This window comes from Parastagonospora nodorum (genome assembly GCF_000146915.1).
Source record: "Parastagonospora nodorum SN15 chromosome Unknown scaffold_35, whole genome shotgun sequence".
NCBI lineage: Eukaryota > Fungi > Ascomycota > Dothideomycetes > Pleosporales > Phaeosphaeriaceae > Parastagonospora > Parastagonospora nodorum.
The window spans coordinates 350,178-364,005 of record NW_001884583.1 but is presented as its reverse complement, the minus strand read 5'-3'; positions in this window follow the sequence as shown (position 1 = coordinate 364,005).

Below are 13,828 nucleotides of genomic sequence, written 5' to 3'. Positions count from 1 at the left end.
GTTATATTAATATCTTCTTCTGCACCTAAACTAGAACAGTCTTTAGCTATAGCAGCTTATTTACTTATAGCATTTGCAGCTTCTGCCTTAGCAAGCTGTTTATATTAGACGCTTAAGAACTTCTACTCTTACTTATTACGCTTAACTTACGCTTTATTCTTCTCGCTTTAACTAGTACGTTTTACGCGCTATTTCTTCTTCTCTATTATACGTAAGCAATGCAACGTATATTATACTAGACTAGCTATATCTATAAGCTTCTAGAGATAACTAAATCTAATCTTATCTTAGCTATCTATAGCTTAAACGAGGCAGTGTATACGATTTAACTATTAGATAGTTAGAATAGATTTGTGCTTTAGAGAAGCAGTTGCACTATAGAAAAGAATATTTCGTAGGTTACAATAGCTATACGCGTAGATATTAACTAAATTAGAGAACGCAGAAGTACTGTCGCTATCTATTATATCTTATAATAATATCTTATAGTATTAACTACCTTTAGTACCTGCAGCAGATAAAGCAGACGTAATATTATTAAACTGCATATAACTAGCCTTATTATCCTTAGATAAATTTCATAGAAGAGATTACGTAGATTTTGCACTACGCTAGGCAAATCTCTATAAAATAGTTAAGAGCATGCGCAATATCTATATTGCTTAAGAGAATAGCTATTATCTTAGTTCTGCTACTAAATCTAAAGTATTTAGAGATAGCTTTAAAGAATCGCTTAGATACAGTAGGAAGCTAAAGCTTAGATAGGTTTCCTAGATTCTTAACAATACTTACTTATTTATTATAGTTAAGATTATCTAGGCAGATATAGGCTCTAAGTTTAGCTACTTTCTCTTTAGCCTCCTTCTAAGCAGAGGTAAGTATATCTGCAGATACTATAATATTAAGATGCGCTATAATGTTGTATAGTGCATTAAGCTCTTTATTATCTTCTAATTTAGAACCTAGGTTAAGGTTACCTAGGTTAGGAGAGGCATTATAGACTCTAAGGTTTTTAGCTATAGTAAGAAGTCTATAATATAATAGTTAGTATATAAATAGAACTAAGTAAAAAGAAAGCTATTTTAGAAAGTATAGCCTACACTTTAGAAAATAGGTCCTAGAGAGAGAGAGTTCTAGAAGTTAGTACGTTAGCTATCTAAGTTATAGTTAATTGTACGTAGATAGATCTAGCTAAAGTTTTTAGATAATAGAAAGAATAGGCATTATATAGAGTAATAAAGCGTCTTAGCATTAGAGTAGTTTTTATGCCCTTATAATATCTTAATAAGAGAAGAGCTAGAGTAAAAAGAGCCTATTTTCTAAAGTGCAGATTTCGCGTTATTAAACTTATCTTAGATTAGTTATTATAGTTCTATTAGGTAAAGTTAGCGCAAGCTCTAATTGCTATTTTTAGCTATAATTACAGTAGCCTATAAGGCGTATAGCAATTAATTATAACTTACTTTAACGTGCTAAGTAGTAGTTAGTAGTAATTAGATAGATAACTAAGTAATTACAACGTAGGCAGGCAGGTAGTTAAGAGTAGAGAAGTATAAGATAGTTATTTAGAGTTAGCTATCTAGATATTTAGATCCTAGATCTATGCTAAGACTATACTAGTTTAGCGTTCTTATTTACTGCGCCTATACTTTACTAAATAGCCTCTTTTATAAACGATAGGTTTCTCTAGTTATACTTAGCTTATAATATAGTATATATCTATCTGCTATAGTTTATTATTTAAATAATATATAGATTTATACAGGTAATACAAAAGAATTGCTATATATAAAATAGTTCTTTAGTGCGCAAAATAACTACAAATTAAATAACCTAGCAGGTAGGTTATGCTTATGCTAAAGATTCTACTACGCCTAAGTAGTATTTTCATTCTATTAGGTAGTTAACTATACTATAAGAACGTTATAGGCACTGCTAAGACGTTTATATTCTAGATATATCTATTTTTATAAGTATAGTCTGCACTTCTACAATTAGTTATCTTATTAACTTACTAATATCTCTCTCTAAGAGTAGGTATTATTTGCTTTATACCTAGTATTATTATAGTAAATTTATTTGCTAATATAGTTCTTACTGTAATCCTTTGCTTTCTAACGTGCAATTAAGTAACCTCTTATACTTCTCTTATTAATACTTCTTATAGTTAATCTATTCTAAGAAAGAATTTCTATATAATCTAGTTTACGTTGTGCGCAATACGTCTAACTAGTTTCTTACTATTTAAGTTTAATAACTTGCAGAAATAGGCTTAGAAACCTAAAGAGTTTATTCTATTATAAAGACTATTGCTTTCTATCTTAATCTAATCTAGCTATACCTCTTTAGCTATTTTACTCTTCTCCTATAGTATTGCCTATATATCTAGAACGATAAAGAAGTATATGCAATTAGTGCTAGATTAAAGAGCGTTAAGAATTTGCTCTATATTAGAATCCTGCTAGAATATATAAAGCAATAATAGCATAAAGCATTGAAAATACTATAGTCTGCCTAGTTAGTTATTTATCTTCTACTAACGATATTCCTAAACAATAGCATTAGTGCGCTTATTGCAGGACGCTTTTAGATAATTAAATTTATTGCTATTAATAAAGTAAGCTACGCAGTATTCTATCTAATAACGTGCAGTTATTATAAGCTGCATAGTTATAATATTATTTACTTCTCTGCAGTATATTTGCTATATACTTTTACTAAAGTTAAGAGTACGCGTAATATGCGCAGCCTTTACAATAGCCTAAGATAGCAATAGCTTAGCAATAGGCAATAATATATATAATATAGATACTGCAATACTAAGTAAGTTATAACTATAATTATTGCAAAGGTAACTTACCTTAGTTTTAATAGCGCTTTAGCAGACTGCCTTATAGTATCTGCTGTAAGCAGAGAGTAGTATAATTAACATCTAGTATAAAGATATTAATAGATAGTATATAAGTTAGAGTGTACAGCGATAAAGTAGTATATATAGAAAGTATATAGTCTTACCTTTCTATTAGACGTAGAAAATATATAGGTAACTCTAGAGATATATAACTTCTAATAGCGTTGTAAATCTATATCTTATATATATTGCAGAGTTGCTTAGCATCTATATATATCTAATAGCGTATGTTACTATTAAAGTAAGCATCTAAGGCAATTTATTAGCATTTCTTTATAGGTTAATTTTGCTGCAGAATAGAGTTAATAATAGTACGAACATTATAGCTTGCTTTGCTATAGAAACTAAAAATACTCTAGCTAATAACAATGCGCATAATATAAGGCATTCTATCTCTACTACCTTGCTCTAATTCTTATAACTAGATAATAGCATTATTAGGCTCGCTAAATCTAATAATAAGATAGATATTAGAGATATTAACGCCTGCATTAAAGGCTATAGTAGCAATAAGAATACTATTCTTACTCTCTAAGAATGCAAGCTAAACAGCATTGCGTTTAGTATTAGAGAGATCGCTATAGTAGCTTAGATAACTAAGAAAAGCTAAAACTTTCTTTATAGACTTCTTATCTAATAGATATACTAGAGTCTTTCTATATACAGCATGTTCTTTGCAAACATAGCGAGCTATAAAGTCTAATATTGCCTTTATGCGCTGTAGAAGTTCTATAATCTAATATTTTAGATTAGATTAAGACGTTAGTTCGCAGAATAATTTAACGTAGCTGTTAATATGCAGCAGGCAATATACTTCTTATTTAAGAGAAATAGAAATTATAGCAGAAAGTAGAGTAAGAGGTATTCTATATTATGCTACGTCTCTAAGCTGCAGCAGCGCCTTATAATATAAATAGTTATTAAGTAGAATATAATAAAACTTATCTACTATAATGCGTGCTAGCTTGCCTAATGCTTATTAATAGTTTACTATTATTATAAAGCTCTCTATGTTTAAATCTTTAGGCATAGCTAAGATAATGCTAGCTGTTTCATTAAATATGCAGTCTCTAACTTAGAATACTATAATTAAAAGTAACTTAGATTGCGTAATAATATTAGTGCGCAGCGCTATAAGAGAGATAATAATAATAGTTTGCCTATATATAGAACTAATGTAGGCAGAGAGAATATACGCTATGCTCTTTCTAGCTAAAGTGCTAGCAATATATAAAATATATAGCTCTCTATTAAGTACTACCTGCAGTACGTCTTATTATCTTCCTCTAAAAGCAGCATCTACGCTAAAATTTTCGCGAAGAAGTAACGTAGAGCTAAATAACCTAATACTACTAGAGTGCATAGTATTCTTCTTAGTGCTAGAAGCTAGGAGCTAAGACGTAAGCGTAATAGGTTTAAATAATAGAGCCTTATGCTACTTAAGAGAGATCTTAAGGTAAGCTTCTAGGCTAGAAGTTGCCTAATAGAAAACGTTCGCAGTTATAAGAGCGTATACTAATAATCTAGTTTTTAGAAAGTGCTCTGCTTATAGTTTCTGCACTTTAGCGATAGCTTTGTCGACTATCTTATCTACTTTATATTCTTCTAGAATCTAAATATTTTCTGCAATGCAACGCTAATCTAGTCTCTAGCTAAAGGCAATTATAAGATATCTTATTAAATTTAGTCTAATTTCTTCTTTAAAGAAGCGTAAAGACGCTTAGCGCATTACTTATATAAATAGTGCAGACGTCTTATATTGCTTTCTTATAGAGTTAGGCTATATAAAGCTGCTGTATGCGCAGTAATAATATGCGCCTTAAAGATTTACTAGTTACCTAGCAGTAATTATAGAGTTAAACAGTCTAATAAGCTAGAGATACTAGACAAGAATAGCGCTAATCTTGCAAGGTAGAAACTAGTAGATTATCTTTAATAATTTATCGCAATTATAACTCTTATAATACTAAGGTACTAGTGCTATATATCTATTAAATATAAATATATTATAGTACTTATTATAAACAGTGTTCTCGTATATAAAGCTTAGGATTTTAGTTAGGCAGCTAGGCTGCCCTGCTATAAGATATAGAAGCAGAAAGACTATTTTAAGCTAGGATTATACTCTATCGCTGTAGCGCGTAACTTAGTAAAATTTATCTAAGTTTATAATTATAAGAGTTTTATGCTGCTTTGCCTAAATAGCCTTTATTATAGATTTCTTAATAAAACTCTAGCTATGTGCGAGACTAGTTTCTATAGAGAAAAATAGAGAGTATTTTAGGCATTAGCTAGAGAGATTACATTAGATCTAGTTCTAAGGTATAATAGGCAACTTGCTCTAAGTATAGACAAATGCGAGTTTAAGTAATCTAAATGCAACTTCGTTATAAATACTCTATATAAAGGCTAAATATTAGTTAAATATTATAGTAATATGCTAGCAGGATATCTAGTTACTATTCTAACGCATAAATACATCTAATATCTCTCTATACCTAAATTTGCTAATATACTGTGCTATAGAGATAATCTAGGCTATAGGTATTAAGTATTCTATAGTAAGATAGTTATAAATCTATTTATAAAATGCGTTATTAGTTATATAGTTATACTCTTTAGAGGATAAACTAAGCTGCGTCTATTTAGATACTAGTTTATCTATATTAACAGCGTTAAGGTTATAGCTAATAGCAGAAAGATATAATTTGTCTTATGCAATAGTATCTCTAAAATATTAATAACTAGTAAACTATGCGAGTTTCTTAAAGGCAGATAAGTCTGTAGCAAATAGGTATATAAGGCAGAAGGTAGATAGTAAAGAGTTAATAGTAATAAACGCAAGTAGTATAATAAGAGCGAGGTTAAACTTAGTATATATTAAGGTTTGTTATATTAGATAATAGCTAGAAGTTATAGCAGAGGCTCTTAAACTCTGCAAGAGTATAACAACTATATTTTAGCAATATAGGTGCAAAGTTACTATCTTAAGCCTCTATATACGCTTGTATTTTTTTCTAGGTAATAGACTAAGTTATAGTTAAATAGAGCATATAAGGCATTGTTTTTCCTTAGACAAATATCCTATAGAAGAATAGGAATACCTTTGCAAGATAGAGAGCATATTTAAGGTTAAATTTAAGGTATAGAATAAGTAGAGAATAAGGTATATTATATATACTCTCTTATATAACCTAAATAAGTGCCTATTAGGAGGTCTTTGCTATAGTATACTAGTAGACTAGCACTATACTTTTAACTATATCTTAGAGGTACTTCGCTCTAGTATCTCCTAGGCTGTCTATATAATGCTGTATATTCTTCTACTCTAGTCTCTTAACGCAATAAAGAAACTTAGTATATGTCGAGATAGAGATTAGTAAGATAAGTATTAGCATTAGAAGCATTGCGAACGTTTGCCTCTATTTATATAGTATTAAGACAGTTAGCTTCTTCTAATTAAGCAAGGAGCGTTTCTAGTGTCGTAATAGTAGAATTAGTATAGCTCTATTCTAGTAGCGAAGATAATATTAACTAGAGAGGCGTTTTAGGTACGTATATCTTAGGTATAGGTAAGTAAGAGAAAATAGGTTCTATTAGTTCATCGTTAAATAATTGTGTTTAGGTCTATAGAAGGCTGCTTAATAATAGCTCTTATTCTATATTATAGACTTTAAAATAGGTTATAGCGTTATATAGTTTATTATAGACAGCAAATATAAAGAACTATTAACTAGTTATTCTTGCCTAGTGCATTTCCTACTAAGCTACCTTTATAGACTGCCCTCTAACTTTACTCTATCTAGATAATTAAATGCTGTGCATACAATTAAGATATAACTTTATATTAATAGTAGTAGATAACTTAGCGTAGATATAGCTATAATACTAGCACTTAAGAGAGCTATGTTAATAAAGGCTATCTATAACTAGAACTAGTTCTTTAGGTATAGTAATTATATTGTATATTGTATAAAGAGTAGTATATATAGAGCGCACTTCTGCTTATATTACGCAACGCTCCTTAGTAGTAATATAGTAAGCATGCTCTGCATTAAAGTAAGCTTATACAGCATTAGGTTAGATATAATAATAGTAATAAAGGCAAATAATAATGCTATAGGTCTCGTTGTAGTAAAGGTGTTTAAAAATTATAGTGCTTAGTATAAGTTATATAAAGATAAAGAGGATACTAATTTTAATTATATTTCTGTATCTAAATCTCTTGCTTATTTGTGTCCTTTTACAGAACAACGTTTTTGCTAGTTACTAGAGTAAGATTTAGTCTAGTAGATTCTAAAAGCTGTAATTATAAAACTAGCTCTCTTCGTTAACAACCTTCTACTATACACTTATTACTATAACAACTTATTATAGCTATATTTAAAAAGCTTTGCTTAGATCTTACTAACGTAAGTAGCAATAAGGATCTACTAGATATTATGCGCGCAGTACTAGATATATTTCTGCTCTAGAACCTTGCTCTCTATGCAACTTTGCTAGACAAAGGAGACGATATAGAGATTTTCGTTGCTTATATACTAGAAAATGCGCTATAATAGATATGCAAGCATACTAGTTAACCTATATTAATAAAGGTTATCTAGCATATTTACGATAATCTATAAATAGCGCAGAGTAATCTAGATAGTAACGCTGCAGAGAAGAACGCTTAAGGCTGTAACTCTAGTGCTTTGCCTACGCCTAGTTAAAGTAGGAAGCAAAAATGCAGCAAAGAGAAGACTATAAAGCAAGCTAATTAGAATTTAATTTAGAAAGTTAATTTAGCCTTTATATAAAATATTGCAAGTATATAGAATTAGAAATAGGCTAAAGCGCTAGTAACGCTAATAGATAAATAAATATGCTATTACTAGTTTGCCTCTAAGCTCTCTAGCGCTAGAGTTGCAATAGTTACTACTATAATTAATAAAGCTATATTAGTTAGAGCATAGGAGGCTTTTAACGACTAGAGAATAATTATGCAAATATAGAAGCAGAATTATAGCACATATGCTACAGCAGAGTATACTCTAATACCTACGAATAAAACTATAAGTCGCTAACTTAAGTTAACCTAGCAGAGTAGTTAAGATCTGCTAGATAAAGCTAGACTTATATGCTATAACGCAAATTTAATTAAGACAGAGTATTATTAAGCGCAGAAAAGTTACGTTAAGAATATTATAGGTAAAATGCTGCATTAGTATAAGATAGATAGGTTATATAAACACGTTAAGTAACTAGAATAAAAGATAAGAGCAAATAGCTATAGATTAGATAGTTCTAGAAGGCAATACAGAGTGCTAGCGAAAGAACACCTCTTTAGGCTATGCTACGAAGATATCTTAGAGCTAGGTATAATAAAAGAATAGAATACAGATTTATAGATTAAGTTTAGCGAATTCTTAGACTAGAGAAAGAGATAGAACGTTATAAAAAGGCGTTTTAGAATAGTTAGAATATTTGCCTTACTTCTGCATATGCTCATTCTAAGTGCGTATATTAAGAAGACTTTATTGCAAACTTAGGTAGGATAGTAAGTAGAGATATTAGCAGAGTATAATTAAGATGTATAAGAGATAGCTTATTGCTAATTAAGCTACTTTTCCTAGCGTATATACATAGTTATTCTCTGCTAACAGAGTTCTCTTTTCTTAATAACCTTAAAAGAATATTTAGTAACGCAGCTTATTAATTTGCTGCGTAGAACAGAGCTCTCTAGAACAAAGCAAATATATAAAACGCTAAGCTAGGAAAGATTTAAGATAGTATTAAGCAACTAGGATAATAACATAGAAGAGACCTAGATCTTATAGCTTTTTATATAATAATGTTACTGCGCATATTTATAAGTTCTAAAATATCTTTATTATTTAGGTTCTTATAGTATATATAAGTTACTAGAGAGATTTAATATATATGCTTTTATATTCTTAATATATATAGGCTTATAAAAGGAGGCTATTTTCGTAAGTGCAGAATTAAATACTGCACTTTTATAAATAGAGGAATAGCCTCTAATTAAGATATATAAGCGTACATAATTTAGGTAGAGATTTAGAACTAAAATATATATAGTGCCTTACTTTATTATAGATAGTTAATATGCGAAGAGCGTAAAGTTAATATACGAAGAGCGCAAAGTTAATATGCAAAGAGCGCAAAGTTAATATGCAAAGAGCGCAAAGTTAATATATAAAGAGTGCAAAGTTAATATGCAAAGAGTGCAAAGTTAATATACGAAGAGTATAAAGTTAATATGCGAAGAGCGCAAAGTTAATATATAAAGAGCGCAAAGTTAATATGCAAAGAGCGCAAAGTTAATATGCAAAGAGCACAAAGTTAATATGGCAAAGAGCATAGGCTAGAAAAAAGTTAATATTAATCTAATATTAAAATTCCTAATAATAATAGCAGTAGCTGCACTCTGCTTATATATAATTTTAGCTACTAAAAGATATTAAAATACTTAACTCTATTAAAGTATTACTTTAACTCTATTAAAATATTGCTTAACTCTATTAAAATATTGCTTAACTCTATTAAAATATTGCTTAACTCTACTATAATATTGCTTAACTCTACTATAATATTGCTTAACTCTGCTATAATATTACTTAACTCTTAGGTATGCATAGGCTAGCTTAGCACTATTATTAACCTAATATTAGAAATTCTAATATATATAGTATAATCTCTATATATATTATCTTATCTCTCTTCTTCTTCTATTATTCTTCTATCTATATCTTTATTTATTTAAATACTTATAACTTTTGCTTTCTATAGTTCTAAAAGTTATAATACTAACTCTAATTAGAAAATTTATTATACTACTACTATATCTCTATCTTATATCTTATATAATACTACTTTATACTATACTAATAGCGTGCAAAGCTTTCTAGTCTTAAGTAATTAACTAGTATAGCTTAAGTATGCCTATAATATGCCTAATTAGGCTTATGCTAAGCTCTAGTTTTATTATATAGATAGCTATTATAGGCTATAGTCTGCTACTATAATAACTCTAGCAGCTAGCTAGATAATACTAGATAATAATAAATGCTACTCCTATTCTAGTTACGTACTCTATTCTAGCAGCTATCTAGCTACTCTATAAAATGCTTTTAGCAGCTTTCTTAGATAATAGCTAGTAGTAGCTTATTATAGTAGCTTAGTCTCTATCTAACTACGCTGCTACGTTATTTTCTTCTTCTTCTATATAGCAGCCTACTACTATATAAATAGAAGATATAGATTTAGACTTAGATACGTCTGCTAGCGTAGAACTAGACTCTAAGCTAGATTTAGATCTAGTATAGTCTTAGAAGCGTAAAGCATCTACAGCTTTCTTTAAACTTACTCTAAAATATATCTATATATCTATTCTTACTTTACCTACTACTCTATTAGATAATAAGCTTTAATATATTATTACTATTACTAATAATAATTACTGCAGCTACGTGCGTATTCTAAATAAGATTACTAAAGTATAAGAAAAGTAGAAGCTTAACCTAAGCCTACTACTTCTTACTAAAGATATATCTATACGATATGAGAAGCACGCCTATTAGGCTATTATTCTAGTAGATATATAGTATATCTTATAGCTCTTAAAGCAGCTAGCTAGTAATAATACTAACTTCTACTATAAAGCTAACTTACTTTATAAGACTACTACTAATATGCTTAGTAAAGCCTACGCAGTTAGCTACTAAGATACTTAGTCTAATATAGCTTTCTTTCTTAGCTTATAGAGATAGTAGAGTATATCTTTTTATTTATAAGAGCCTGCTACTGCTATTCTAGAGATAAGCTTAGATACGCTATAATAATACTACTATAGATTTTACTAGCTTCTTATACGTATAGAGAATATATAATTACTATAATAGCTAGCTTATCTCTACTATTATTAAGTACTACTAAGCTATAGCTCTGCTTAGTTATATATATGCTAGTAAGATTGCCTAGGCCTAAGATAGCAATAGCATAGTAAGCAGTAATACTTTCTATAACTACTATAGTAAGAGAAAAGCCTATATAGAAGTAGCATATAGAAGTAGTAGATAGCTTGCTTTGCACTATATCTAGCGCTAATCTCTTAAAGTAGAAAAGAGATAGCTTCTATTATTAGCTATTTTATACTATCTGCTAGTATATAGTAGCTACTATGCTTAGCTAAAGTAGATTATAGATTATAATTATATGCTTTTCTTTATTACCTCTCTTACTAATAGTATAATAGCCTACTACCTTTATACTTTATCTTACTTTATACTATAACTTAGTATGCAATATACCTATAATTAATCTTAAGCTATATAATTATAATAGCAGTTATAGTACTATCTAATCTACTGCTTAAAATAATAGTTACTTATCTAAGCGTCTGCCTATCTCTCTATAGTAGAAATATTAAATATAAAGTCTATAGATAATACTATAGATAATAGTTATAACTTTACTATTTGCTCTATTTACTAGTGCGTATATCTAGCTAACTTATACTGCTAATCTCTATAGCTTTTATATTATAATTATCTTAAGTAAGTGCACTTAGCGCACTAGTATAGCTTTTAGTCTATATATTACTGCCTATACTTTACGCAATAATTCTACTTTACTATTCTTAAGATATTACTTACTATATTACTATAAGCCTTATTTCTTTCTTTATCTAATACTATACTATTAATAGCTTCTTTTCTCTCTCTCTAGTATCTTACTTCTTTTCTATAATATTCTCTCTCTATAATTTATTATAGTTTACTATAGCACTACTACTAAGATCTATAGTGCGTTTGCGTATATAGTTAGCGCCTATAACGTATATAAGCTATATCTATTATCTAGATAGTGCTACTATATTATCTCTTACTAGTCTATAATCTAGTAAGAGTATTCTTAATATAGGGTATAGGATAGTAGCTGCTTTTATTATAGAAGTAAAGGTAGAGAGTTAGTAATAGATACTATATTACTATTAATACTATCTAAGGCTTTCTTTCTACTAATATTCTATAGATACTTTAATAGCGTAGACTTATAGTTAGCCTTAATAGCGCTTTAGCTGCGTAGGTCTATTATATATACGTAAATATTAGTAACTTAAACTTAGCTACTAAGGTAAGAGTACTTTCTAGCATATCTTAGATATTTAGCTATATTATTACTCTTTATCTCTTTACTACTATACTATCTTATTAATACTACTAAGCGCTTATTACTCTCTGCTAACTTCTCTCTTCTTCTAGCTACTTTATTCTAAATATATTAGCTTACTTTACTACTATGCTACTCTCTACTACTAATATAGCTTATCTAGTATAGTTTTAGACTGCAGAGTATATAGAGGCTCTAGATATATCTATCTTAACTAAGTTTAGAGCTAATAGTCTCTGCGTCTAGATCTCTTAAGATAATCTTAGTTAGCTATATAAGGTTATTACTTTTATAATCTAGATTATATCTAATTAGTTATAGATAGTTATAGTAATATAAGTAAGAGAAGCTATAGTAGACGCTAGTTTTTATATTAACGCTATGCGCAATATTAGTAAGAGTAATAACTTTAGCTTATCTGCTAGTTAATACTCTCTAGCGTAAGCTGCTCTTAATGCTATAACTCTCTAGCAGCTTATCTAAATAGCTTAAACTTACTCTATACTTAACGCATATAACTATATTAGCTATACTAGTAATATCTTTATATGCTATACTAAGCTTGCCTAGGCTTAATTAGGTCTATATACTTATAATTATATCCTTATTTAGAGCTACTAGAGTTTTATTATTAAGAATAAAGAGCGCATTACTAAGAATAGTGCTAGCTTTTCTACTAGTAGTATAGTAGTAGCTAAAACTCTAGAGTAGACGCAGATTAGCGTCTTACTCTTATTAAGTAAGATCTAAGTAGAGCTAGAGAGGTAGAAGAGTAGAGTAAAATAGACAAAGATACTCTGCATTAAAGTAGGCTCTATAGTTATAGCTAAGATAGAGAAAATTACTAACGCTGCTTAAACTATCTGCGCTATAGTAATCTCTATACTTTTATATAAATATTAGCTTCTATATATATACTTCTATATATACTCTATAATATAGTATTACGTAATATTACTTCTACGCTAGCGCTAACCTATATATAAATGTTCTCTAGATAACTTATATAAGTCTTATATAGCTACTAGAACCTTATAAAACTCTAGTCTTTGCGTGTATAGCCTACTCTAATAAATACTATAACTATAATATATTTTATTATATATCTTATAACACATTAGTTAGATTATTATAAGACTTAATATGTTTAATGCGCATTAATTTTCTGCATCTTATACTTAAGTTATAGTTAATTTAAATATTATTTAGAGATTAGTTCTATTAGTTTTCTTAAACCTAGAAACTAATGTCTAAAGATTTAGAGTTTCTTAGAGAACTAATATAGAAATCTATATTAGTTCTGTTACCTATTAAAGATAGAATATATCTGCAAACTACTAGAACGTTAAGAGAAACTACAATAAATGTTAGAGTTTTGATATTCTTTTACCTATAACTTTAAAGCCTTGCATCTTAACGAGTATTAGAGCTATAGATAATCTGTTTAGAGATCTAGATTCCCCTTATAAAACTGCACAAAATAGCCTCTTAGCAATATATTATTTTGCTCTAGAAGGTTATTTATTCCTACAACGCATTTCTACTATATAGCGCGTTGCTAAGGCCTATTCTAATTAGCTAAGCTCTGCATTCTTAGTAGAAATGCAGATAGACTTAAGAGTAGTATATAATAATCTGCTTACGTAGTTTTATAGGCGTTATATACTATTCTTAAAGATATATATTAAGATTAATAACTGCTATATAATGCTGCTTGCATACTAGTACTCTAAATTCTTCTAA